This window comes from Ambystoma mexicanum, unplaced genomic scaffold (genome assembly GCF_040938575.1).
Source record: "Ambystoma mexicanum isolate Mex_15411 unplaced genomic scaffold, UKY_AmexF1_1 Mex_scaf1, whole genome shotgun sequence".
NCBI lineage: Eukaryota > Metazoa > Chordata > Amphibia > Caudata > Ambystomatidae > Ambystoma > Ambystoma mexicanum.
The window spans coordinates 2,111,846-2,134,383 of record NW_027182324.1 but is presented as its reverse complement, the minus strand read 5'-3'; the positions used below and the strand labels follow the sequence as shown (position 1 = coordinate 2,134,383).

At 40.8% G+C, this 22,538-nt stretch overlaps 26 non-coding genes across 26 annotated transcripts; all 26 read left to right on the top strand.

Annotated features, from left to right (window-relative positions):
- Positions 1–724: 724 nt before the first annotated feature.
- On the top strand, positions 725–797 carry TRNAK-UUU (transfer RNA lysine (anticodon UUU)). Its single transcript has one exon. It is a non-coding gene; the product is annotated as a tRNA-Lys (tRNA).
- Positions 798–1,565: 768 nt separating this feature from the next.
- TRNAK-UUU (transfer RNA lysine (anticodon UUU)) lies at positions 1,566–1,638 on the top strand. The gene has a single exon. It is a non-coding gene; the product is annotated as a tRNA-Lys (tRNA).
- A 767-nt stretch (positions 1,639–2,405) lies between these two features.
- TRNAK-UUU (transfer RNA lysine (anticodon UUU)) lies at positions 2,406–2,478 on the top strand. Its single transcript has one exon. It is a non-coding gene; the product is annotated as a tRNA-Lys (tRNA).
- Positions 2,479–3,247: 769 nt separating this feature from the next.
- TRNAK-UUU (transfer RNA lysine (anticodon UUU)) lies at positions 3,248–3,320 on the top strand. The gene has a single exon. It is a non-coding gene; the product is annotated as a tRNA-Lys (tRNA).
- A 768-nt stretch (positions 3,321–4,088) lies between these two features.
- TRNAK-UUU (transfer RNA lysine (anticodon UUU)) lies at positions 4,089–4,161 on the top strand. Its single transcript has one exon. It is a non-coding gene; the product is annotated as a tRNA-Lys (tRNA).
- A 768-nt stretch (positions 4,162–4,929) lies between these two features.
- Positions 4,930–5,002, top strand: TRNAK-UUU (transfer RNA lysine (anticodon UUU)). The gene has a single exon. It is a non-coding gene; the product is annotated as a tRNA-Lys (tRNA).
- Positions 5,003–5,768: 766 nt separating this feature from the next.
- TRNAK-UUU (transfer RNA lysine (anticodon UUU)) lies at positions 5,769–5,841 on the top strand. Its single transcript has one exon. It is a non-coding gene; the product is annotated as a tRNA-Lys (tRNA).
- A 768-nt stretch (positions 5,842–6,609) lies between these two features.
- Positions 6,610–6,682, top strand: TRNAK-UUU (transfer RNA lysine (anticodon UUU)). Its single transcript has one exon. It is a non-coding gene; the product is annotated as a tRNA-Lys (tRNA).
- A 767-nt stretch (positions 6,683–7,449) lies between these two features.
- Positions 7,450–7,522, top strand: TRNAK-UUU (transfer RNA lysine (anticodon UUU)). Its single transcript has one exon. It is a non-coding gene; the product is annotated as a tRNA-Lys (tRNA).
- A 769-nt stretch (positions 7,523–8,291) lies between these two features.
- Positions 8,292–8,364, top strand: TRNAK-UUU (transfer RNA lysine (anticodon UUU)). The gene has a single exon. It is a non-coding gene; the product is annotated as a tRNA-Lys (tRNA).
- A 768-nt stretch (positions 8,365–9,132) lies between these two features.
- Positions 9,133–9,205, top strand: TRNAK-UUU (transfer RNA lysine (anticodon UUU)). Its single transcript has one exon. It is a non-coding gene; the product is annotated as a tRNA-Lys (tRNA).
- Positions 9,206–9,973: 768 nt separating this feature from the next.
- TRNAK-UUU (transfer RNA lysine (anticodon UUU)) lies at positions 9,974–10,046 on the top strand. Its single transcript has one exon. It is a non-coding gene; the product is annotated as a tRNA-Lys (tRNA).
- A 766-nt stretch (positions 10,047–10,812) lies between these two features.
- On the top strand, positions 10,813–10,885 carry TRNAK-UUU (transfer RNA lysine (anticodon UUU)). The gene has a single exon. It is a non-coding gene; the product is annotated as a tRNA-Lys (tRNA).
- Positions 10,886–11,653: 768 nt separating this feature from the next.
- Positions 11,654–11,726, top strand: TRNAK-UUU (transfer RNA lysine (anticodon UUU)). The gene has a single exon. It is a non-coding gene; the product is annotated as a tRNA-Lys (tRNA).
- Positions 11,727–12,495: 769 nt separating this feature from the next.
- Positions 12,496–12,568, top strand: TRNAK-UUU (transfer RNA lysine (anticodon UUU)). Its single transcript has one exon. It is a non-coding gene; the product is annotated as a tRNA-Lys (tRNA).
- A 768-nt stretch (positions 12,569–13,336) lies between these two features.
- TRNAK-UUU (transfer RNA lysine (anticodon UUU)) lies at positions 13,337–13,409 on the top strand. Its single transcript has one exon. It is a non-coding gene; the product is annotated as a tRNA-Lys (tRNA).
- A 767-nt stretch (positions 13,410–14,176) lies between these two features.
- TRNAK-UUU (transfer RNA lysine (anticodon UUU)) lies at positions 14,177–14,249 on the top strand. Its single transcript has one exon. It is a non-coding gene; the product is annotated as a tRNA-Lys (tRNA).
- A 768-nt stretch (positions 14,250–15,017) lies between these two features.
- Positions 15,018–15,090, top strand: TRNAK-UUU (transfer RNA lysine (anticodon UUU)). Its single transcript has one exon. It is a non-coding gene; the product is annotated as a tRNA-Lys (tRNA).
- A 767-nt stretch (positions 15,091–15,857) lies between these two features.
- Positions 15,858–15,930, top strand: TRNAK-UUU (transfer RNA lysine (anticodon UUU)). The gene has a single exon. It is a non-coding gene; the product is annotated as a tRNA-Lys (tRNA).
- Positions 15,931–16,699: 769 nt separating this feature from the next.
- Positions 16,700–16,772, top strand: TRNAK-UUU (transfer RNA lysine (anticodon UUU)). Its single transcript has one exon. It is a non-coding gene; the product is annotated as a tRNA-Lys (tRNA).
- Positions 16,773–17,540: 768 nt separating this feature from the next.
- On the top strand, positions 17,541–17,613 carry TRNAK-UUU (transfer RNA lysine (anticodon UUU)). Its single transcript has one exon. It is a non-coding gene; the product is annotated as a tRNA-Lys (tRNA).
- A 768-nt stretch (positions 17,614–18,381) lies between these two features.
- TRNAK-UUU (transfer RNA lysine (anticodon UUU)) lies at positions 18,382–18,454 on the top strand. The gene has a single exon. It is a non-coding gene; the product is annotated as a tRNA-Lys (tRNA).
- A 766-nt stretch (positions 18,455–19,220) lies between these two features.
- TRNAK-UUU (transfer RNA lysine (anticodon UUU)) lies at positions 19,221–19,293 on the top strand. The gene has a single exon. It is a non-coding gene; the product is annotated as a tRNA-Lys (tRNA).
- Positions 19,294–20,061: 768 nt separating this feature from the next.
- On the top strand, positions 20,062–20,134 carry TRNAK-UUU (transfer RNA lysine (anticodon UUU)). The gene has a single exon. It is a non-coding gene; the product is annotated as a tRNA-Lys (tRNA).
- A 767-nt stretch (positions 20,135–20,901) lies between these two features.
- On the top strand, positions 20,902–20,974 carry TRNAK-UUU (transfer RNA lysine (anticodon UUU)). Its single transcript has one exon. It is a non-coding gene; the product is annotated as a tRNA-Lys (tRNA).
- A 769-nt stretch (positions 20,975–21,743) lies between these two features.
- TRNAK-UUU (transfer RNA lysine (anticodon UUU)) lies at positions 21,744–21,816 on the top strand. Its single transcript has one exon. It is a non-coding gene; the product is annotated as a tRNA-Lys (tRNA).
- Positions 21,817–22,538: the final 722 nt, after the last annotated feature.

The window sequence follows — 22,538 nt, the reverse complement described above, 5'->3', positions numbered from 1 at the left end:
TGCTCATTCTAATATGTGCTATTTCTGATGGCATCGCAACCTTGGGCAATATGACTCTAAGGTAGTGGAGTCCAGAGTTCTTGGATGCTTTGCCAACATATCAAGCCTGACTGTGCTTCTAAATAGCATGAAATAGCAATCTTTGTACAAAGTTTTAATATTGGGGAGACAGATTGGTCGAAAAAAAGCAGACAGGCGCTGCTGAGATTCGAACTCAGGATCTCCTGTTTACTAGACAGGCGCTTTAACCAACTAAGCCACAGCACCTTTTTTGCATCTGGTCTCCTTTCCTTCCTCATGTAATCATTTAGAAGTGAAATCCACTTTTTTAAGGCTGGGCTTCTGTTGCAATATAACTTTTCAAAATGTTTTCCAATTGACTGAAACTCCATTGCACAAAACGAGCATGTCATTAATCGTCGATTTAGAGTGGACTGCATTGCCCAGTGTGTGCATTGAGGAGCACATGTTCGTCTTTACTGGGGAGCAAGTTTGCACTCATTAATGTGGCAAAACATTCAAATCCGTAAGTGGGTGAACATTAAAGTCCTAGATGCTGCAAATCTCTATATCTGGATACGGAATGACTGAAAAAAGTTATGTCTCCAGTGTCAAAATGTGTGTAATGCACTAGTAATTCATTTCCTTTATTGACCAGTGAGGTAGCCATGTATGGAGGTGCTGTAGAGTGAAAATCAAGTTTCAAATGGGCAGTGATCCCCGTGCCTGGATAGCTCAGTCGGTAGAGCATCAGACTTTTAATCTGAGGGTCCAGGGTTCAAGTCCCTGTTCAGGCGTATCTTTGCTTCTTTTACAAAAAATTTAGCAGGAAATATGAATTGCTCATTCTAATATGTGCTATTTCTGATGGCATCGCAACCTTGGGCAATATGACTCTAAGGTAGTGGAGTCCAGAATTCTTGGATGCTTTGCCAACATTTCAAGCCTGACTGTGCTTCTAAATAGCATGAAATAACAATCTTTGTACAAAGTTTTAATATTGGGGAGACAGATTGGTCGAAAAAAAAGCAGACAGGCGCTGCTGAGATTCGAACTCAGGATCTCCAGTTTACTAGACAGGCGCTTTAACCAACTAAGCCACAGCACCTCTTTTGCATCTGATCTCCTGTCCTTCCTCATGTAATCATTTAGAAGTGAAATCCACTTTTTTTAAGGCTGGGCTTCTGTTGCAATATAACTTTACAAAATGTTTTCCAATTGACTGAAACTCCATTGCACAAAACGAGCATGTCATTAATCGTCGATTTAGAGTGGACTGCATTGCCCAGTGTGTGCATTGAGGAGCACATGTTCGCCTTTACTGGGGAGCAATTTTGCACTCATGAATGTGGCAAAACATTCAAATCCGTAAGTGGGTGAACATTAAAGTCCTAGATGCTGCAAATCTCTATATCTGGATACGGAATGACTGAAAAAAGTTATGTCTCCAGTGTCAAAATGTGTGTAATGCACTAGTAATTCATTTCCTTTATTGACCAGTGAGGTAGCCATGTATGGAGGTGCTGTAGAGTGAAAATCAAGTTTCAAATGGCAGTGATCCATCTGCCTGGATAGCTCAGTCGGTAGAGCATCAGACTTTTAATCTGAGGGTCCAGGGTTCAAGTCCCTGTTCAGGCGTACCTTTGCTTCTTTTACAAAAAATTAAGCAGGAAATATGAATTGCTCATTCTAATATGTGCTATTTCTGATGGCATCGCAACCTTGGGCAATATGACTCTAAGGTAGTGGAGTCCAGAGTTCTTGGATGCTTTGCCAACATATCAAGCCTGACTGTGCTTCTAAATAGCATGAAATAGCAATCTTTGTACAAAGTTTTAATATTGGGGAGACAGATTGGTCGAAAAAAAGCAGACAGGCGCTGCTGAGATTCGAACTCAGGATCTCCTGTTTACTAGACAGGCGCTTTAACCAACTAAGCCACAGCACCTTTTTTGCATCTGGTCTCCTTTCCTTCCTCATGTAATCATTTAGAAGTGAAATCCACTTTTTTAAGGCTGGACTTCTGTTGCAATATAACTTTTCAAAATGTTTTCCAATTGACTGAAACTCCATTGCACAAAACGAGCATGTCATTAATCGTCGATTTAGAGTGGACTGCATTGCCCAGTGTGTGCATTGAGGAGCACATGTTCGTCTTTACTGGGGAGCAAGTTTGCACTCATGAATGTGGCAAAACATTCAAATCCGTAAGTGGGTGAACATTAAAGTCCTAGATGCTGCAAATCTCTATATCTGGATACGTAATGACTGAAAAAAGTTATGTCTCCAGTGTCAAAATGTGTGTAATGCACTAGTAATTCATTTCCTTTATTGACCAGTGAGGTAGCCATGTATGGAGGTGCTGTAGAGTGAAAATCAAGTTTCAAATGGGCAGTGATCCCTGTGCCTGGATAGCTCAGTCGGTAGAGCATCAGACTTTTAATCTGAGGGTCCAGGGTTCAAGTCCCTGTTCAGGCGTATCTTTGCTTCTTTTACAAAAAATTTAGCAGGAAATATGAATTGCTCATTCTAATATGTGCTATTTCTGATGGCATCGCAACCTTGGGCAATATGACTCTAAGGTAGTGGAGTCCAGAATTCTTGGATGCTTTGCCAACATTTCAAGCCTGACTGTGCTTCTAAATAGCATGAAATAACAATCTTTGTACAAAGTTTTAATATTGGGGAGACAGATTGGTCGAAAAAAAAGCAGACAGGCGCTGCTGAGATTCAAACTCAGGATCTCCAGTTTACTAGACAGGCGCTTTAACCAACTAAGCCACAAAACCTCTTTGGCATCTGATCTCCTGTCCTTCCTCATGTAATCATTTAGAAGTGAAATCCACTTTTTTTAAGGCTGGGCTTCTGTTGCAATATAACTTTACAAAATGTTTTCCAATTGACTGAAACTCCAATGCACAAAACGAGCATGTCATTAATCGTTGATTTAGAGTGGACTTCATTGCCCAGTGTGTGTATTGAGGAGCACATGTTCGCCTTTACTGGGGAGCAATTTTGCACTCATGAATGTGGCAAAACATTCAAATCCGTAAGTGGGTGAACATTAAAGTCCTAGATGCTGCAAATCTCTATATCTGGATACGGAATGACTGAAAAAAGTTATGTCTCCAGTGTCAAAATGTGTGTAATGCACTAGTAATTCATTTCCTTTATTGACCAGTGAGGTAGCCATGTATGGAGGTGCTGTAGAGTGAAAATCAAGTTTCAAATGGGCAGTGATCTTTGTGCCTGGATAGCTCAGTCGGTAGAGCATCAGACTTTTAATCTGAGGGTCCAGGGTTCAAGTCCCTGTTCAGGCGTACCTTTGCTTCTTTTACAAAAAATTAAGCAGGAAATATGAATTGCTCATTCTAATATGTGCTATTTCTGATGGCATCGCAACCTTGGGCAATATGATTCTAAGGTAGTGGAGTCCAGAGTTCTTGGATGCTTTGCCAACATTTCAAGCCTGACTGTGCTTCTAAATAGCATGAAATAGCAATCTTTGTACAAAGTTTTAATATTGGGGAGACAGATTGGTCGAAAAAAAAGCAGACAGGCGCTGCTGAGATTCGAACTCAGGATCTCCTGTTTACTAGACAGGCGCTTTAACCAACTAAGCCACAGCACCTTTTTTGCATCTGGTCTCCTTTCCTTCCTCATGTAATCATTTAGAAGTGAAATCCACTTTTTTAAGGCTGGGCTTCTGTTGCAATATAACTTTTCAAAATGTTTTCCAATTGACTGAAACTCCATTGCACAAAACGAGCATGTCATTAATCGTCGATTTAGAGTGGACTGCATTGCCCAGTGTGTGCATTGAGGAGCACATGTTCGTCTTTACTGGGGAGCAAGTTTGCACTCATGAATGTGGCAAAACATTCAAATCCGTTAGTGGGTGAACATTAAAGTCCTAGATGCTGCAAATCTCTATATCTGGATACGGAATGACTGAAAAAAGTTATGTCTCCAGTGTCAAAATGTGTGTAATGCACTAGTAATTCATTTCCTTTATTGACCAGTGAGGTAGCCATGTATGGAGGTGCTGTAGAGTGAAAATCAAGTTTCAAATGGGCAGTGATCCTTGTGCCTGGATAGCTCAGTCGGTAGAGCATCAGACTTTTAATCTGAGGGTCCAGGGTTCAAGTCCCTGTTCAGGCGTACCTTTGCTTCTTTTACAAAAAATTAAGCAGGAAATATGAATTGCTCATTCTAATATGTGCTATTTCTGATGGCATCGCAACCTTGGGCAATATGACTCTAAGGTAGTGGAGTCCAGAGTTCTTGGATGCTTTGTCAACATTTCAAGCCTGACTGTGCTTCTAAATAGCATGAAACAGCAATCTTTGTACAAAGTTTTAATATTGGGGAGACAGATTGGTCGAAAAAAAAGCAGACAGGCGCTGCTGAGATTCGAACTCAGGATCTCCTGTTTACTAGACAGGCGCTTTAACCAACTAAGCCACAGCACCTTTTTTGCATCTGGTCTCCTTTCCTTCCTCATGTAATCATTTAGAAGCGAAATCCACTTTTTTAAGGCTGGGCTTCTGTTGCAATATAACTTTTCAAAATGTTTTCCAATTGACTGAAACTCCATTGCACAAAACGAGCATGTCATTAATCGTCGATTTAGAGTGGACTGCATTGCCCAGTGTGTGCATTGAGGAGCACATGTTCGTCTTTACTGGGGAGCAAGTTTGCACTCATGAATGTGGCAAAACATTCAAATCCGTAAGTGGGTGAACATTAAAGTCCTAGATGCTGCAAATCTCTATATCTGGATACGGAATGACTGAAAAAAGTTATGTCTCCAGTGTCAAAATGTGTGTAATGCACTAGTAATTCATTTCCTTTATTGACCAGTGAGGTAGCCATGTATGGAGGTGCTGTAGAGTGAAAATCAAGTTTCAAATGGGCAGTGATCCCTGTGCCTGGATAGCTCAGTCGGTAGAGCATCAGACTTTTAATCTGAGGGTCCAGGGTTCAAGTCCCTGTTCAGGCGTATCTTTGCTTCTTTTACAAAAAATTTAGCAGGAAATATGAATTGCTCATTCTAATATGTGCTATTTCTGATGGCATCGCAACCTTGGGCAATATGACTCTAAGGTAGTGGAGTCCAGAATTCTTGGATGCTTTGCCAACATTTCAAGCCTGACTATGCTTCTAAATAGCATGAAATAATCTTTGTACAAAGTTTTAATATTGGGGAGACAGATTGGTCAAAAAAAAAGCAGACAGGCGCTGCTGAGATTCGAACTCAGGATCTCCAGTTTACTAGACAGGCGCTTTAACCAACTAAGCCACAGCACCTCTTTTGCATCTGATCTCCTGTCCTTCCTCATGTAATCATTTAGAAGTGAAATCCACTTTTTTTAAGGCTGGGCTTCTGTTGCAATATAACTTTACAAAATGTTTTCCAATTGACTGAAACTCCATTGCACAAAACGAGCATGTCATTAATCGTTGATTTAGAGTGGACTGCATTGCCCAGTGTGTGTATTGAGGAGCACATGTTCGCCTTTACTGGGGAGCAATTTTGCACTCATGAATGTGGCAAAACATTCAAATCCGTAAGTGGGTGAACATTAAAGTCCTAGATGCTGCAAATCTCTATATCTGGATACGGAATGACTGAAAAAAGTTATGTCTCCAGTGTCAAAATGTGTGTAATGCACTAGTAATTCATTTCCTTTATTGACCAGTGAGGTAGCCATGTATGGAGGTGCTGTAGAGTGAAAATCAAGTTTCAAATGGGCAGTGATCCTTGTGCCTGGATAGCTCAGTCGGTAGAGCATCAGACTTTTAATCTGAGGGTCCAGGGTTCAAGTCCCTGTTCAGGCGTACCTTTGCTTCTTTTACAAAAAATTAAGCAGGAAATATGAATTGCTCATTCTAATATGTGCTATTTCTGATGGCATCGCAACCTTGGGCAATATGATTCTAAGGTAGTGGAGTCCAGAGTTCTTGGATGCTTTGCCAACATTTCAAGCCTGACTGTGCTTCTAAATAGCATGAAATAGCAATCTTTGTACAAAGTTTTAATATTGGGGAGACAGATTGGTCGAAAAAAAAGCAGACAGGCGCTGCTGAGATTCGAACTCAGGATCTCCTGTTTACTAGACAGGCGCTTTAACCAACTAAGCCACAGCACCTTTTTTGCATCTGGTCTCCTTTCCTTCCTCATGTAATCATTTAGAAGTGAAATCCACTTTTTTAAGGCTGGGCTTCTGTTGCAATATAACTTTTCAAAATGTTTTCCAATTGACTGAAACTCCATTGCACAAAACGAGCATGTCATTAATCGTCGATTTAGAGTGGACTGCATTGCCCAGTGTGTGCATTGAGGAGCACATGTTCGTCTTTACTGGGGAGCAAGTTTGCACTCATGAATGTGGCAAAACATTCAAATCCGTAAGTGGGTGAACATTAAAGTCCTAGATGCTGCAAATCTCTATATCTGGATACGGAATGACTGAAAAAAGTTATGTCTCCAGTGTCAAAATGTGTGTAATGCACTAGTAATTCATTTCCTTTATTGACCAGTGAGGTAGCCATGTATGGAGGTGCTGTAGAGTGAAAATCAAGTTTCAAATGGGCAGTGATCCTTGTGCCTGGATAGCTCAGTCGGTAGAGCATCAGACTTTTAATCTGAGGGTCCAGGGTTCAAGTCCCTGTTCAGGCGTACCTTTGCTTCTTTTACAAAAAATTAAGCAGGAAATATGAATTGCTCATTCTAATATGTGCTATTTCTGATGGCATCGCAACCTTGGGCAATATGACTCTAAGGTAGTGGAGTCCAGAGTTCTTGGATGCTTTGCCAACATATCAAGCCTGACTGTGCTTCTAAATAGCATGAAATAGCAATCTTTGTACAAAGTTTTAATATTGGGGAGACAGATTGGTCGAAAAAAAGCAGACAGGCGCTGCTGAGATTCGAACTCAGGATCTCCTGTTTACTAGACAGGCGCTTTAACCAACTAAGCCACAGCACCTTTTTTGCATCTGGTCTCCTTTCCTTCCTCATGTAATCATTTAGAAGTGAAATCCACTTTTTTAAGGCTGGACTTCTGTTGCAATATAACTTTTCAAAATGTTTTCCAATTGACTGAAACTCCATTGCACAAAACGAGCATGTCATTAATCGTCGATTTAGAGTGGACTGCATTGCCCAGTGTGTGCATTGAGGAGCACATGTTCGTCTTTACTGGGGAGCAAGTTTGCACTCATGAATGTGGCAAAACATTCAAATCCGTAAGTGGGTGAACATTAAAGTCCTAGATGCTGCAAATCTCTATATCTGGATACGTAATGACTGAAAAAAGTTATGTCTCCAGTGTCAAAATGTGTGTAATGCACTAGTAATTCATTTCCTTTATTGACCAGTGAGGTAGCCATGTATGGAGGTGCTGTAGAGTGAAAATCAAGTTTCAAATGGGCAGTGATCCCTGTGCCTGGATAGCTCAGTCGGTAGAGCATCAGACTTTTAATCTGAGGGTCCAGGGTTCAAGTCCCTGTTCAGGCGTATCTTTGCTTCTTTTACAAAAAATTTAGCAGGAAATATGAATTGCTCATTCTAATATGTGCTATTTCTGATGGCATCGCAACCTTGGGCAATATGACTCTAAGGTAGTGGAGTCCAGAATTCTTGGATGCTTTGCCAACATTTCAAGCCTGACTGTGCTTCTAAATAGCATGAAATAACAATCTTTGTACAAAGTTTTAATATTGGGGAGACAGATTGGTCGAAAAAAAAGCAGACAGGCGCTGCTGAGATTCAAACTCAGGATCTCCAGTTTACTAGACAGGCGCTTTAACCAACTAAGCCACAAAACCTCTTTGGCATCTGATCTCCTGTCCTTCCTCATGTAATCATTTAGAAGTGAAATCCACTTTTTTTAAGGCTGGGCTTCTGTTGCAATATAACTTTACAAAATGTTTTCCAATTGACTGAAACTCCAATGCACAAAACGAGCATGTCATTAATCGTTGATTTAGAGTGGACTTCATTGCCCAGTGTGTGTATTGAGGAGCACATGTTCGCCTTTACTGGGGAGCAATTTTGCACTCATGAATGTGGCAAAACATTCAAATCCGTAAGTGGGTGAACATTAAAGTCCTAGATGCTGCAAATCTCTATATCTGGATACGGAATGACTGAAAAAAGTTATGTCTCCAGTGTCAAAATGTGTGTAATGCACTAGTAATTCATTTCCTTTATTGACCAGTGAGGTAGCCATGTATGGAGGTGCTGTAGAGTGAAAATCAAGTTTCAAATGGGCAGTGATCTTTGTGCCTGGATAGCTCAGTCGGTAGAGCATCAGACTTTTAATCTGAGGGTCCAGGGTTCAAGTCCCTGTTCAGGCGTACCTTTGCTTCTTTTACAAAAAATTAAGCAGGAAATATGAATTGCTCATTCTAATATGTGCTATTTCTGATGGCATCGCAACCTTGGGCAATATGATTCTAAGGTAGTGGAGTCCAGAGTTCTTGGATGCTTTGCCAACATTTCAAGCCTGACTGTGCTTCTAAATAGCATGAAATAGCAATCTTTGTACAAAGTTTTAATATTGGGGAGACAGATTGGTCGAAAAAAAAGCAGACAGGCGCTGCTGAGATTCGAACTCAGGATCTCCTGTTTACTAGACAGGCGCTTTAACCAACTAAGCCACAGCACCTTTTTTGCATCTGGTCTCCTTTCCTTCCTCATGTAATCATTTAGAAGTGAAATCCACTTTTTTAAGGCTGGGCTTCTGTTGCAATATAACTTTTCAAAATGTTTTCCAATTGACTGAAACTCCATTGCACAAAACGAGCATGTCATTAATCGTCGATTTAGAGTGGACTGCATTGCCCAGTGTGTGCATTGAGGAGCACATGTTCGTCTTTACTGGGGAGCAAGTTTGCACTCATGAATGTGGCAAAACATTCAAATCCGTTAGTGGGTGAACATTAAAGTCCTAGATGCTGCAAATCTCTATATCTGGATACGGAATGACTGAAAAAAGTTATGTCTCCAGTGTCAAAATGTGTGTAATGCACTAGTAATTCATTTCCTTTATTGACCAGTGAGGTAGCCATGTATGGAGGTGCTGTAGAGTGAAAATCAAGTTTCAAATGGGCAGTGATCCTTGTGCCTGGATAGCTCAGTCGGTAGAGCATCAGACTTTTAATCTGAGGGTCCAGGGTTCAAGTCCCTGTTCAGGCGTACCTTTGCTTCTTTTACAAAAAATTAAGCAGGAAATATGAATTGCTCATTCTAATATGTGCTATTTCTGATGGCATCGCAACCTTGGGCAATATGACTCTAAGGTAGTGGAGTCCAGAGTTCTTGGATGCTTTGTCAACATTTCAAGCCTGACTGTGCTTCTAAATAGCATGAAACAGCAATCTTTGTACAAAGTTTTAATATTGGGGAGACAGATTGGTCGAAAAAAAAGCAGACAGGCGCTGCTGAGATTCGAACTCAGGATCTCCTGTTTACTAGACAGGCGCTTTAACCAACTAAGCCACAGCACCTTTTTTGCATCTGGTCTCCTTTCGTTCCTCATGTAATCATTTAGAAGCGAAATCCACTTTTTTAAGGCTGGGCTTCTGTTGCAATATAACTTTTCAAAATGTTTTCCAATTGACTGAAACTCCATTGCACAAAACGAGCATGTCATTAATCGTCGATTTAGAGTGGACTGCATTGCCCAGTGTGTGCATTGAGGAGCACATGTTCGTCTTTACTGGGGAGCAAGTTTGCACTCATGAATGTGGCAAAACATTCAAATCCGTAAGTGGGTGAACATTAAAGTCCTAGATGCTGCAAATCTCTATATCTGGATACGGAATGACTGAAAAAAGTTATGTCTCCAGTGTCAAAATGTGTGTAATGCACTAGTAATTCATTTCCTTTATTGACCAGTGAGGTAGCCATGTATGGAGGTGCTGTAGAGTGAAAATCAAGTTTCAAATGGGCAGTGATCCCTGTGCCTGGATAGCTCAGTCGGTAGAGCATCAGACTTTTAATCTGAGGGTCCAGGGTTCAAGTCCCTGTTCAGGCGTATCTTTGCTTCTTTTACAAAAAATTTAGCAGGAAATATGAATTGCTCATTCTAATATGTGCTATTTCTGATGGCATCGCAACCTTGGGCAATATGACTCTAAGGTAGTGGAGTCCAGAATTCTTGGATGCTTTGCCAACATTTCAAGCCTGACTATGCTTCTAAATAGCATGAAATAATCTTTGTACAAAGTTTTAATATTGGGGAGACAGATTGGTCAAAAAAAAAGCAGACAGGCGCTGCTGAGATTCGAACTCAGGATCTCCAGTTTACTAGACAGGCGCTTTAACCAACTAAGCCACAGCACCTCTTTTGCATCTGATCTCCTGTCCTTCCTCATGTAATCATTTAGAAGTGAAATCCACTTTTTTTAAGGCTGGGCTTCTGTTGCAATATAACTTTACAAAATGTTTTCCAATTGACTGAAACTCCATTGCACAAAACGAGCATGTCATTAATCGTTGATTTAGAGTGGACTGCATTGCCCAGTGTGTGTATTGAGGAGCACATGTTCGCCTTTACTGGGGAGCAATTTTGCACTCATGAATGTGGCAAAACATTCAAATCCGTAAGTGGGTGAACATTAAAGTCCTAGATGCTGCAAATCTCTATATCTGGATACGGAATGACTGAAAAAAGTTATGTCTCCAGTGTCAAAATGTGTGTAATGCACTAGTAATTCATTTCCTTTATTGACCAGTGAGGTAGCCATGTATGGAGGTGCTGTAGAGTGAAAATCAAGTTTCAAATGGGCAGTGATCCTTGTGCCTGGATAGCTCAGTCGGTAGAGCATCAGACTTTTAATCTGAGGGTCCAGGGTTCAAGTCCCTGTTCAGGCGTACCATTGCTTCTTTTACAAAAAATTAAGCAGGAAATATGAATTGCTCATTCTAATATGTGCTATTTCTGATGGCATCGCAACCTTGGGCAATATGACTCTAAGGTAGTGGAGTCCAGAGTTCTTGGATGCTTTGCCAACATTTCAAGCCTGACAGTGCTTCTAAATAGCATGAAACAGCAATCTTTGTACAAAGTTTTAATATTGGGGAGACAGATTGGTCGAAAAAAAAGCAGACAGGCGCTGCTGAGATTCGAACTCAGGATCTCCTGTTTACTAGACAGGCGCTTTAACCAACTAAGCCACAGCACCCTTTTTGCATCTGGTCTCCTTTCCTTCCTCATGTAATCATTTAGAAGTGAAATCCACTTTTTTAAGGCTGGGCTTCTGTTGCAATATAACTTTTCAAAATGTTTTCCAATTGACTGAAACTCCATTGCACAAAACGAGCATGTCATTAATCGTCGATTTAGAGTGGACTGCATTGCCCAGTGTGTGCATTGAGGAGCACATGTTCGTCTTTACTGGGGAGCAAGTTTGCACTCATGAATGTGGCAAAACATTCAAATCCGTAAGTGGGTGAACATTAAAGTCCTAGATGCTGCAAATCTCTATATCTGGATACGGAATGACTGAAAAAAGTTATGTCTCCAGTGTCAAAATGTGTGTAATGCACTAGTAATTCATTTCCTTTATTGACCAGTGAGGTAGCCATGTATGGAGGTGCTGTAGAGTGAAAATCAAGTTTCAAATGGGCAGTGATCCCTGTGCCTGGATAGCTCAGTCGGTAGAGCATCAGACTTTTAATCTGAGGGTCCAGGGTTCAAGTCCCTGTTCAGGCGTATCTTTGCTACTTTTACAAAAAATTTAGCAGGAAATATGAATTGCTCATTCTAATATGTGCTATTTCTGATGGCATCGCAACCTTGGGCAATATGACTCTAAGGTAGTGGAGTCCAGAATTCTTGGATGCTTTGCCAACATTTCAAGCCTGACTGTGCTTCTAAATAGCATGAAATAACAATCTTTGTACAAAGTTTTAATATTGGGGAGACAGATTGGTCGAAAAAAAAGCAGAGAGGGGCTGTTGAGATTCGAACTCAGGATCTCCTGTTTACTAGACAGGCGCTTTAACCAACTAAGCCACAGCACCTCTTTTGCATCTGATCTCCTTTCCTTCCTCATGTAATCATTTAGAAGTGAAATCCACTTTTTTTAAGGCTGGGCTTCTGTTGCAATATAACTTTACAAAATGTTTTCCAATTGACTGAAACTCCATTGCACAAAACGAGCATGTCATTAATCGTTGATTTAGAGTGGACTGCATTGCCCAGTGTGTGTATTGAGGAGCACATGTTCGCCTTTACTGGGGAGCAATTTTGCACTCATGAATGTGGCAAAACATTCAAATCCGTAAGTGGGTGAACATTAAAGTCCTAGATGCTGCAAATCTCTATATCTGGATACGGAATGACTGAAAAAAGTTATGTCTCCAGTGTCAAAATGTGTGCAATGCACTAGTAATTCATTTCCTTTATTGACCAGTGAGGTAGCCATGTATGGAGGTGCTGTAGAGTGAAAATCAAGTTTCAAATGGGCAGTGATCCCTGTGCCTGGATAGCTCAGTCGGTAGAGCATCAGACTTTTAATCTGAGGGTCCAGGGTTCAAGTCCCTGTTCAGGCGTATCTTTGCTTCTTTTACAAAAAATTTAGCAGGAAATATGAATTGCTCATTCTAATATGTGCTATTTCTGATGGCATCGCAACCTTGGGCAATATGACTCTAAGGTAGTGGAGTCCAGAGTTCTTGGATGCTTTGCCAACATTTCAAGCCTGACTGTGCTTCTAAATAGCATGAAACAGCAATCTTTGTACAAAGTTTTAATATTGGGGAGACAGATTGGTCGAAAAAAAAGCAGACAGGCGCTGCTGAGATTCGAACTCAGGATCTCCTGTTTACTAGACAGGCGCTTTAACCAACTAAGCCACAGCACCTTTTTTGCATCTGGTCTCCTTTCCTTCCTCATGTAATCAATCAGAAGTGAAATCCACTTTTTTAAGGCTGGGCTTCTGTTGCAATATAACTTTTCAAAATGTTTTCCAATTGACTGAAACTCCATTGCACAAAACGAGCATGTCATTAATCGTCGATTTAGAGTGGACTGCATTGCCCAGTGTGTGCATTGAGGAGCACATGTTCGTCTTTACTGGGGAGCAAGTTTGCACTCATGAATGTGGCAAAACATTCAAATCCGTAAGTGGGTGAACATTAAAGTCCTAGATGCTGCAAATCTCTATATCTGGATACGGAATGACTGAAAAAAGTTATGTCTCCAGTGTCAAAATGTGTGTAATGCACTAGTAATTCATTTCCTTTATTGACCAGTGAGGTAGCCATGTATGGAGGTGCTGTAGAGTGAAAATCAAGTTTCAAATGGGCAGTGATCCCTGTGCCTGGATAGCTCAGTCGGTAGAGCATCAGACTTTTAATCTGAGGGTCCAGGGTTCAAGTCCCTGTTCAGGCGTACCTTTGCTTCTTTTACAAAAAATTAAGCAGGAAATATGAATTGCTCATTCTAATATGTGCTATTTCTGATGGCATCGCAACCTTGGGCAATATGACTCTAAGGTAGTGGAGTCCAGAGTTCTTGGATGCTTTGCCAACATATCAAGCCTGACTGTGCTTCTAAATAGCATGAAATAGCAATCTTTGTACAAAGTTTTAATATTGGGGAGACAGATTGGTCGAAAAAAAGCAGACAGGCGCTGCTGAGATTCGAACTCAGGATCTCCTGTTTACTAGACAGGCGCTTTAACCAACTAAGCCACAGCACCTTTTTTGCATCTGGTCTCCTTTCCTTCCTCATGTAATCATTTAGAAGTGAAATCCACTTTTTTAAGGCTGGGCTTCTGTTGCAATATAACTTTTCAAAATGTTTTCCAATTGACTGAAACTCCATTGCACAAAACGAGCATGTCATTAATCGTCGATTTAGAGTGGACTGCATTGCCCAGTGTGTGCATTGAGGAGCACATGTTCGTCTTTACTGGGGAGCAAGTTTGCACTCATTAATGTGGCAAAACATTCAAATCCGTAAGTGGGTGAACATTAAAGTCCTAGATGCTGCAAATCTCTATATCTGGATACGGAATGACTGAAAAAAGTTATGTCTCCAGTGTCAAAATGTGTGTAATGCACTAGTAATTCATTTCCTTTATTGACCAGTGAGGTAGCCATGTATGGAGGTGCTGTAGAGTGAAAATCAAGTTTCAAATGGGCAGTGATCCCCGTGCCTGGATAGCTCAGTCGGTAGAGCATCAGACTTTTAATCTGAGGGTCCAGGGTTCAAGTCCCTGTTCAGGCGTATCTTTGCTTCTTTTACAAAAAATTTAGCAGGAAATATGAATTGCTCATTCTAATATGTGCTATTTCTGATGGCATCGCAACCTTGGGCAATATGACTCTAAGGTAGTGGAGTCCAGAATTCTTGGATGCTTTGCCAACATTTCAAGCCTGACTGTGCTTCTAAATAGCATGAAATAACAATCTTTGTACAAAGTTTTAATATTGGGGAGACAGATTGGTCGAAAAAAAAGCAGACAGGCGCTGCTGAGATTCGAACTCAGGATCTCCAGTTTACTAGACAGGCGCTTTAACCAACTAAGCCACAGCACCTCTTTTGCATCTGATCTCCTGTCCTTCCTCATGTAATCATTTAGAAGTGAAATCCACTTTTTTTAAGGCTGGGCTTCTGTTGCAATATAACTTTACAAAATGTTTTCCAATTGACTGAAACTCCATTGCACAAAACGAGCATGTCATTAATCGTCGATTTAGAGTGGACTGCATTGCCCAGTGTGTGCATTGAGGAGCACATGTTCGCCTTTACTGGGGAGCAATTTTGCACTCATGAATGTGGCAAAACATTCAAATCCGTAAGTGGGTGAACATTAAAGTCCTAGATGCTGCAAATCTCTATATCTGGATACGGAATGACTGAAAAAAGTTATGTCTCCAGTGTCAAAATGTGTGTAATGCACTAGTAATTCATTTCCTTTATTGACCAGTGAGGTAGCCATGTATGGAGGTGCTGTAGAGTGAAAATCAAGTTTCAAATGGCAGTGATCCATCTGCCTGGATAGCTCAGTCGGTAGAGCATCAGACTTTTAATCTGAGGGTCCAGGGTTCAAGTCCCTGTTCAGGCGTACCTTTGCTTCTTTTACAAAAAATTAAGCAGGAAATATGAATTGCTCATTCTAATATGTGCTATTTCTGATGGCATCGCAACCTTGGGCAATATGACTCTAAGGTAGTGGAGTCCAGAGTTCTTGGATGCTTTGCCAACATATCAAGCCTGACTGTGCTTCTAAATAGCATGAAATAGCAATCTTTGTACAAAGTTTTAATATTGGGGAGACAGATTGGTCGAAAAAAAGCAGACAGGCGCTGCTGAGATTCGAACTCAGGATCTCCTGTTTACTAGACAGGCGCTTTAACCAACTAAGCCACAGCACCTTTTTTGCATCTGGTCTCCTTTCCTTCCTCATGTAATCATTTAGAAGTGAAATCCACTTTTTTAAGGCTGGACTTCTGTTGCAATATAACTTTTCAAAATGTTTTCCAATTGACTGAAACTCCATTGCACAAAACGAGCATGTCATTAATCGTCGATTTAGAGTGGACTGCATTGCCCAGTGTGTGCATTGAGGAGCACATGTTCGTCTTTACTGGGGAGCAAGTTTGCACTCATGAATGTGGCAAAACATTCAAATCCGTAAGTGGGTGAACATTAAAGTCCTAGATGCTGCAAATCTCTATATCTGGATACGTAATGACTGAAAAAAGTTATGTCTCCAGTGTCAAAATGTGTGTAATGCACTAGTAATTCATTTCCTTTATTGACCAGTGAGGTAGCCATGTATGGAGGTGCTGTAGAGTGAAAATCAAGTTTCAAATGGGCAGTGATCCCTGTGCCTGGATAGCTCAGTCGGTAGAGCATCAGACTTTTAATCTGAGGGTCCAGGGTTCAAGTCCCTGTTCAGGCGTATCTTTGCTTCTTTTACAAAAAATTTAGCAGGAAATATGAATTGCTCATTCTAATATGTGCTATTTCTGATGGCATCGCAACCTTGGGCAATATGACTCTAAGGTAGTGGAGTCCAGAATTCTTGGATGCTTTGCCAACATTTCAAGCCTGACTGTGCTTCTAAATAGCATGAAATAACAATCTTTGTACAAAGTTTTAATATTGGGGAGACAGATTGGTCGAAAAAAAAGCAGACAGGCGCTGCTGAGATTCAAACTCAGGATCTCCAGTTTACTAGACAGGCGCTTTAACCAACTAAGCCACAAAACCTCTTTGGCATCTGATCTCCTGTCCTTCCTCATGTAATCATTTAGAAGTGAAATCCACTTTTTTTAAGGCTGGGCTTCTGTTGCAATATAACTTTACAAAATGTTTTCCAATTGACTGAAACTCCAATGCACAAAACGAGCATGTCATTAATCGTTGATTTAGAGTGGACTTCATTGCCCAGTGTGTGTATTGAGGAGCACATGTTCGCCTTTACTGGGGAGCAATTTTGCACTCATGAATGTGGCAAAACATTCAAATCCGTAAGTGGGTGAACATTAAAGTCCTAGATGCTGCAAATCTCTATATCTGGATACGGAATGACTGAAAAAAGTTATGTCTCCAGTGTCAAAATGTGTGTAATGCACTAGTAATTCATTTCCTTTATTGACCAGTGAGGTAGCCATGTATGGAGGTGCTGTAGAGTGAAAATCAAGTTTCAAATGGGCAGTGATCTTTGTGCCTGGATAGCTCAGTCGGTAGAGCATCAGACTTTTAATCTGAGGGTCCAGGGTTCAAGTCCCTGTTCAGGCGTACCTTTGCTTCTTTTACAAAAAATTAAGCAGGAAATATGAATTGCTCATTCTAATATGTGCTATTTCTGATGGCATCGCAACCTTGGGCAATATGATTCTAAGGTAGTGGAGTCCAGAGTTCTTGGATGCTTTGCCAACATTTCAAGCCTGACTGTGCTTCTAAATAGCATGAAATAGCAATCTTTGTACAAAGTTTTAATATTGGGGAGACAGATTGGTCGAAAAAAAAGCAGACAGGCGCTGCTGAGATTCGAACTCAGGATCTCCTGTTTACTAGACAGGCGCTTTAACCAACTAAGCCACAGCACCTTTTTTGCATCTGGTCTCCTTTCCTTCCTCATGTAATCATTTAGAAGTGAAATCCACTTTTTTAAGGCTGGGCTTCTGTTGCAATATAACTTTTCAAAATGTTTTCCAATTGACTGAAACTCCATTGCACAAAACGAGCATGTCATTAATCGTCGATTTAGAGTGGACTGCATTGCCCAGTGTGTGCATTGAGGAGCACATGTTCGTCTTTACTGGGGAGCAAGTTTGCACTCATGAATGTGGCAAAACATTCAAATCCGTTAGTGGGTGAACATTAAAGTCCTAGATGCTGCAAATCTCTATATCTGGATACGGAATGACTGAAAAAAGTTATGTCTCCAGTGTCAAAATGTGTGTAATGCACTAGTAATTCATTTCCTTTATTGACCAGTGAGGTAGCCATGTATGGAGGTGCTGTAGAGTGAAAATCAAGTTTCAAATGGGCAGTGATCCTTGTGCCTGGATAGCTCAGTCGGTAGAGCATCAGACTTTTAATCTGAGGGTCCAGGGTTCAAGTCCCTGTTCAGGCGTACCTTTGCTTCTTTTACAAAAAATTAAGCAGGAAATATGAATTGCTCATTCTAATATGTGCTATTTCTGATGGCATCGCAACCTTGGGCAATATGACTCTAAGGTAGTGGAGTCCAGAGTTCTTGGATGCTTTGTCAACATTTCAAGCCTGACTGTGCTTCTAAATAGCATGAAACAGCAATCTTTGTACAAAGTTTTAATATTGGGGAGACAGATTGGTCGAAAAAAAAGCAGACAGGCGCTGCTGAGATTCGAACTCAGGATCTCCTGTTTACTAGACAGGCGCTTTAACCAACTAAGCCACAGCACCTTTTTTGCATCTGGTCTCCTTTCCTTCCTCATGTAATCATTTAGAAGCGAAATCCACTTTTTTAAGGCTGGGCTTCTGTTGCAATATAACTTTTCAAAATGTTTTCCAATTGACTGAAACTCCATTGCACAAAACGAGCATGTCATTAATCGTCGATTTAGAGTGGACTGCATTGCCCAGTGTGTGCATTGAGGAGCACATGTTCGTCTTTACTGGGGAGCAAGTTTGCACTCATGAATGTGGCAAAACATTCAAATCCGTAAGTGGGTGAACATTAAAGTCCTAGATGCTGCAAATCTCTATATCTGGATACGGAATGACTGAAAAAAGTTATGTCTCCAGTGTCAAAATGTGTGTAATGCACTAGTAATTCATTTCCTTTATTGACCAGTGAGGTAGCCATGTATGGAGGTGCTGTAGAGTGAAAATCAAGTTTCAAATGGGCAGTGATCCCTGTGCCTGGATAGCTCAGTCGGTAGAGCATCAGACTTTTAATCTGAGGGTCCAGGGTTCAAGTCCCTGTTCAGGCGTATCTTTGCTTCTTTTACAAAAAATTTAGCAGGAAATATGAATTGCTCATTCTAATATGTGCTATTTCTGATGGCATCGCAACCTTGGGCAATATGACTCTAAGGTAGTGGAGTCCAGAATTCTTGGATGCTTTGCCAACATTTCAAGCCTGACTATGCTTCTAAATAGCATGAAATAATCTTTGTACAAAGTTTTAATATTGGGGAGACAGATTGGTCAAAAAAAAAGCAGACAGGCGCTGCTGAGATTCGAACTCAGGATCTCCAGTTTACTAGACAGGCGCTTTAACCAACTAAGCCACAGCACCTCTTTTGCATCTGATCTCCTGTCCTTCCTCATGTAATCATTTAGAAGTGAAATCCACTTTTTTTAAGGCTGGGCTTCTGTTGCAATATAACTTTACAAAATGTTTTCCAATTGACTGAAACTCCATTGCACAAAACGAGCATGTCATTAATCGTTGATTTAGAGTGGACTGCATTGCCCAGTGTGTGTATTGAGGAGCACATGTTCGCCTTTACTGGGGAGCAATTTTGCACTCATGAATGTGGCAAAACATTCAAATCCGTAAGTGGGTGAACATTAAAGTCCTAGATGCTGCAAATCTCTATATCTGGATACGGAATGACTGAAAAAAGTTATGTCTCCAGTGTCAAAATGTGTGTAATGCACTAGTAATTCATTTCCTTTATTGACCAGTGAGGTAGCCATGTATGGAGGTGCTGTAGAGTGAAAATCAAGTTTCAAATGGGCAGTGATCCTTGTGCCTGGATAGCTCAGTCGGTAGAGCATCAGACTTTTAATCTGAGGGTCCAGGGTTCAAGTCCCTGTTCAGGCGTACCTTTGCTTCTTTTACAAAAAATTAAGCAGGAAATATGAATTGCTCATTCTAATATGTGCTATTTCTGATGGCATCGCAACCTTGGGCAATATGATTCTAAGGTAGTGGAGTCCAGAGTTCTTGGATGCTTTGCCAACATTTCAAGCCTGACTGTGCTTCTAAATAGCATGAAATAGCAATCTTTGTACAAAGTTTTAATATTGGGGAGACAGATTGGTCGAAAAAAAAGCAGACAGGCGCTGCTGAGATTCGAACTCAGGATCTCCTGTTTACTAGACAGGCGCTTTAACCAACTAAGCCACAGCACCTTTTTTGCATCTGGTCTCCTTTCCTTCCTCATGTAATCATTTAGAAGTGAAATCCACTTTTTTAAGGCTGGGCTTCTGTTGCAATATAACTTTTCAAAATGTTTTCCAATTGACTGAAACTCCATTGCACAAAACGAGCATGTCATTAATCGTCGATTTAGAGTGGACTGCATTGCCCAGTGTGTGCATTGAGGAGCACATGTTCGTCTTTACTGGGGAGCAAGTTTGCACTCATGAATGTGGCAAAACATTCAAATCCGTAAGTGGGTGAACATTAAAGTCCTAGATGCTGCAAATCTCTATATCTGGATACGGAATGACTGAAAAAAGTTATGTCTCCAGTGTCAAAATGTGTGTAATGCACTAGTAATTCATTTCCTTTATTGACCAGTGAGGTAGCCATGTATGGAGGTGCTGTAGAGTGAAAATCAAGTTTCAAATGGGCAGTGATCCTTGTGCCTGGATAGCTCAGTCGGTAGAGCATCAGACTTTTAATCTGAGGGTCCAGGGTTCAAGTCCCTGTTCAGGCGTACCTTTGCTTCTTTTACAAAAAATTAAGCAGGAAATATGAATTGCTCATTCTAATATGTGCTATTTCTGATGGCATCGCAACCTTGGGCAATATGACTCTAAGGTAGTGGAGTCCAGAGTTCTTGGATGCTTTGCCAACATATCAAGCCTGACTGTGCTTCTAAATAGCATGAAATAGCAATCTTTGTACAAAGTTTTAATATTGGGGAGACAGATTGGTCGAAAAAAAGCAGACAGGCGCTGCTGAGATTCGAACTCAGGATCTCCTGTTTACTAGACAGGCGCTTTAACCAACTAAGCCACAGCACCTTTTTTGCATCTGGTCTCCTTTCCTTCCTCATGTAATCATTTAGAAGTGAAATCCACTTTTTTAAGGCTGGACTTCTGTTGCAATATAACTTTTCAAAATGTTTTCCAATTGACTGAAACTCCATTGCACAAAACGAGCATGTCATTAATCGTCGATTTAGAGTGGACTGCATTGCCCAGTGTGTGCATTGAGGAGCACATGTTCGTCTTTACTGGGGAGCAAGTTTGCACTCATGAATGTGGCAAAACATTCAAATCCGTAAGTGGGTGAACATTAAAGTCCTAGATGCTGCAAATCTCTATATCTGGATACGTAATGACTGAAAAAAGTTATGTCTCCAGTGTCAAAATGTGTGTAATGCACCAGTAATTCATTTCCTTTATTGACCAGTGAGGTAGCCATGTATGGAGGTGCTGTAGAGTGAAAATCAAGTTTCAAATGGGCAGTGATCCCTGTGCCTGGATAGCTCAGTCGGTAGAGCATCAGACTTTTAATCTGAGGGTCCAGGGTTCAAGTCCCTGTTCAGGCGTATCTTTGCTTCTTTTACAAAAAATTTAGCAGGAAATATGAATTGCTCATTCTAATATGTGCTATTTCTGATGGCATCGCAACCTTGGGCAATATGACTCTAAGGTAGTGGAGTCCAGAATTCTTGGATGCTTTGCCAACATTTCAAGCCTGACTGTGCTTCTAAATAGCATGAAATAACAATCTTTGTACAAAGTTTTAATATTGGGGAGACAGATTGGTCGAAAAAAAAGCAGACAGGCGCTGCTGAGATTCAAACTCAGGATCTCCAGTTTACTAGACAGGCGCTTTAACCAACTAAGCCACAAAACCTCTTTGGCATCTGATCTCCTGTCCTTCCTCATGTAATCATTTAGAAGTGAAATCCACTTTTTTTAAGGCTGGGCTTCTGTTGCAATATAACTTTACAAAATGTTTTCCAATTGACTGAAACTCCAATGCACAAAACGAGCATGTCATTAATCGTTGATTTAGAGTGGACTTCATTGCCCAGTGTGTGTATTGAGGAGCACATGTTCGCCTTTACTGGGGAGCAATTTTGCACTCATGAATGTGGCAAAACATTCAAATCCGTAAGTGGGTGAACATTAAAGTCCTAGATGCTGCAAATCTCTATATCTGGATACGGAATGACTGAAAAAAGTTATGTCTCCAGTGTCAAAATGTGTGTAATGCACTAGTAATTCATTTCCTTTATTGACCAGTGAGGTAGCCATGTATGGAGGTGCTGTAGAGTGAAAATCAAGTTTCAAATGGGCAGTGATCTTTGTGCCTGGATAGCTCAGTCGGTAGAGCATCAGACTTTTAATCTGAGGGTCCAGGGTTCAAGTCCCTGTTCAGGCGTACCTTTGCTTCTTTTACAAAAAATTAAGCAGGAAATATGAATTGCTCATTCTAATATGTGCTATTTCTGATGGCATCGCAACCTTGGGCAATATGATTCTAAGGTAGTGGAGTCCAGAGTTCTTGGATGCTTTGCCAACATTTCAAGCCTGACTGTGCTTCTAAATAGCATGAAATAGCAATCTTTGTACAAAGTTTTAATATTGGGGAGACAGATTGGTCGAAAAAAAAGCAGACAGGCGCTGCTGAGATTCGAACTCAGGATCTCCTGTTTACTAGACAGGCGCTTTAACCAACTAAGCCACAGCACCTTTTTTGCATCTGGTCTCCTTTCCTTCCTCATGTAATCATTTAGAAGTGAAATCCACTTTTTTAAGGCTGGGCTTCTGTTGCAATATAACTTTTCAAAATGTTTTCCAATTGACTGAAACTCCATTGCACAAAACGAGCATGTCATTAATCGTCGATTTAGAGTGGACTGCATTGCCCAGTGTGTGCATTGAGGAGCACATGTTCGTCTTTACTGGGGAGCAAGTTTGCACTCATGAATGTGGCAAAACATTCAAATCCGTTAGTGGGTGAACATTAAAGTCCTAGATGCTGCAAATCTCTATATCTGGATACGGAATGACTGAAAAAAGTTATGTCTCCAGTGTCAAAATGTGTGTAATGCACTAGTAATTCATTTCCTTTATTGACCAGTGAGGTAGCCATGTATGGAG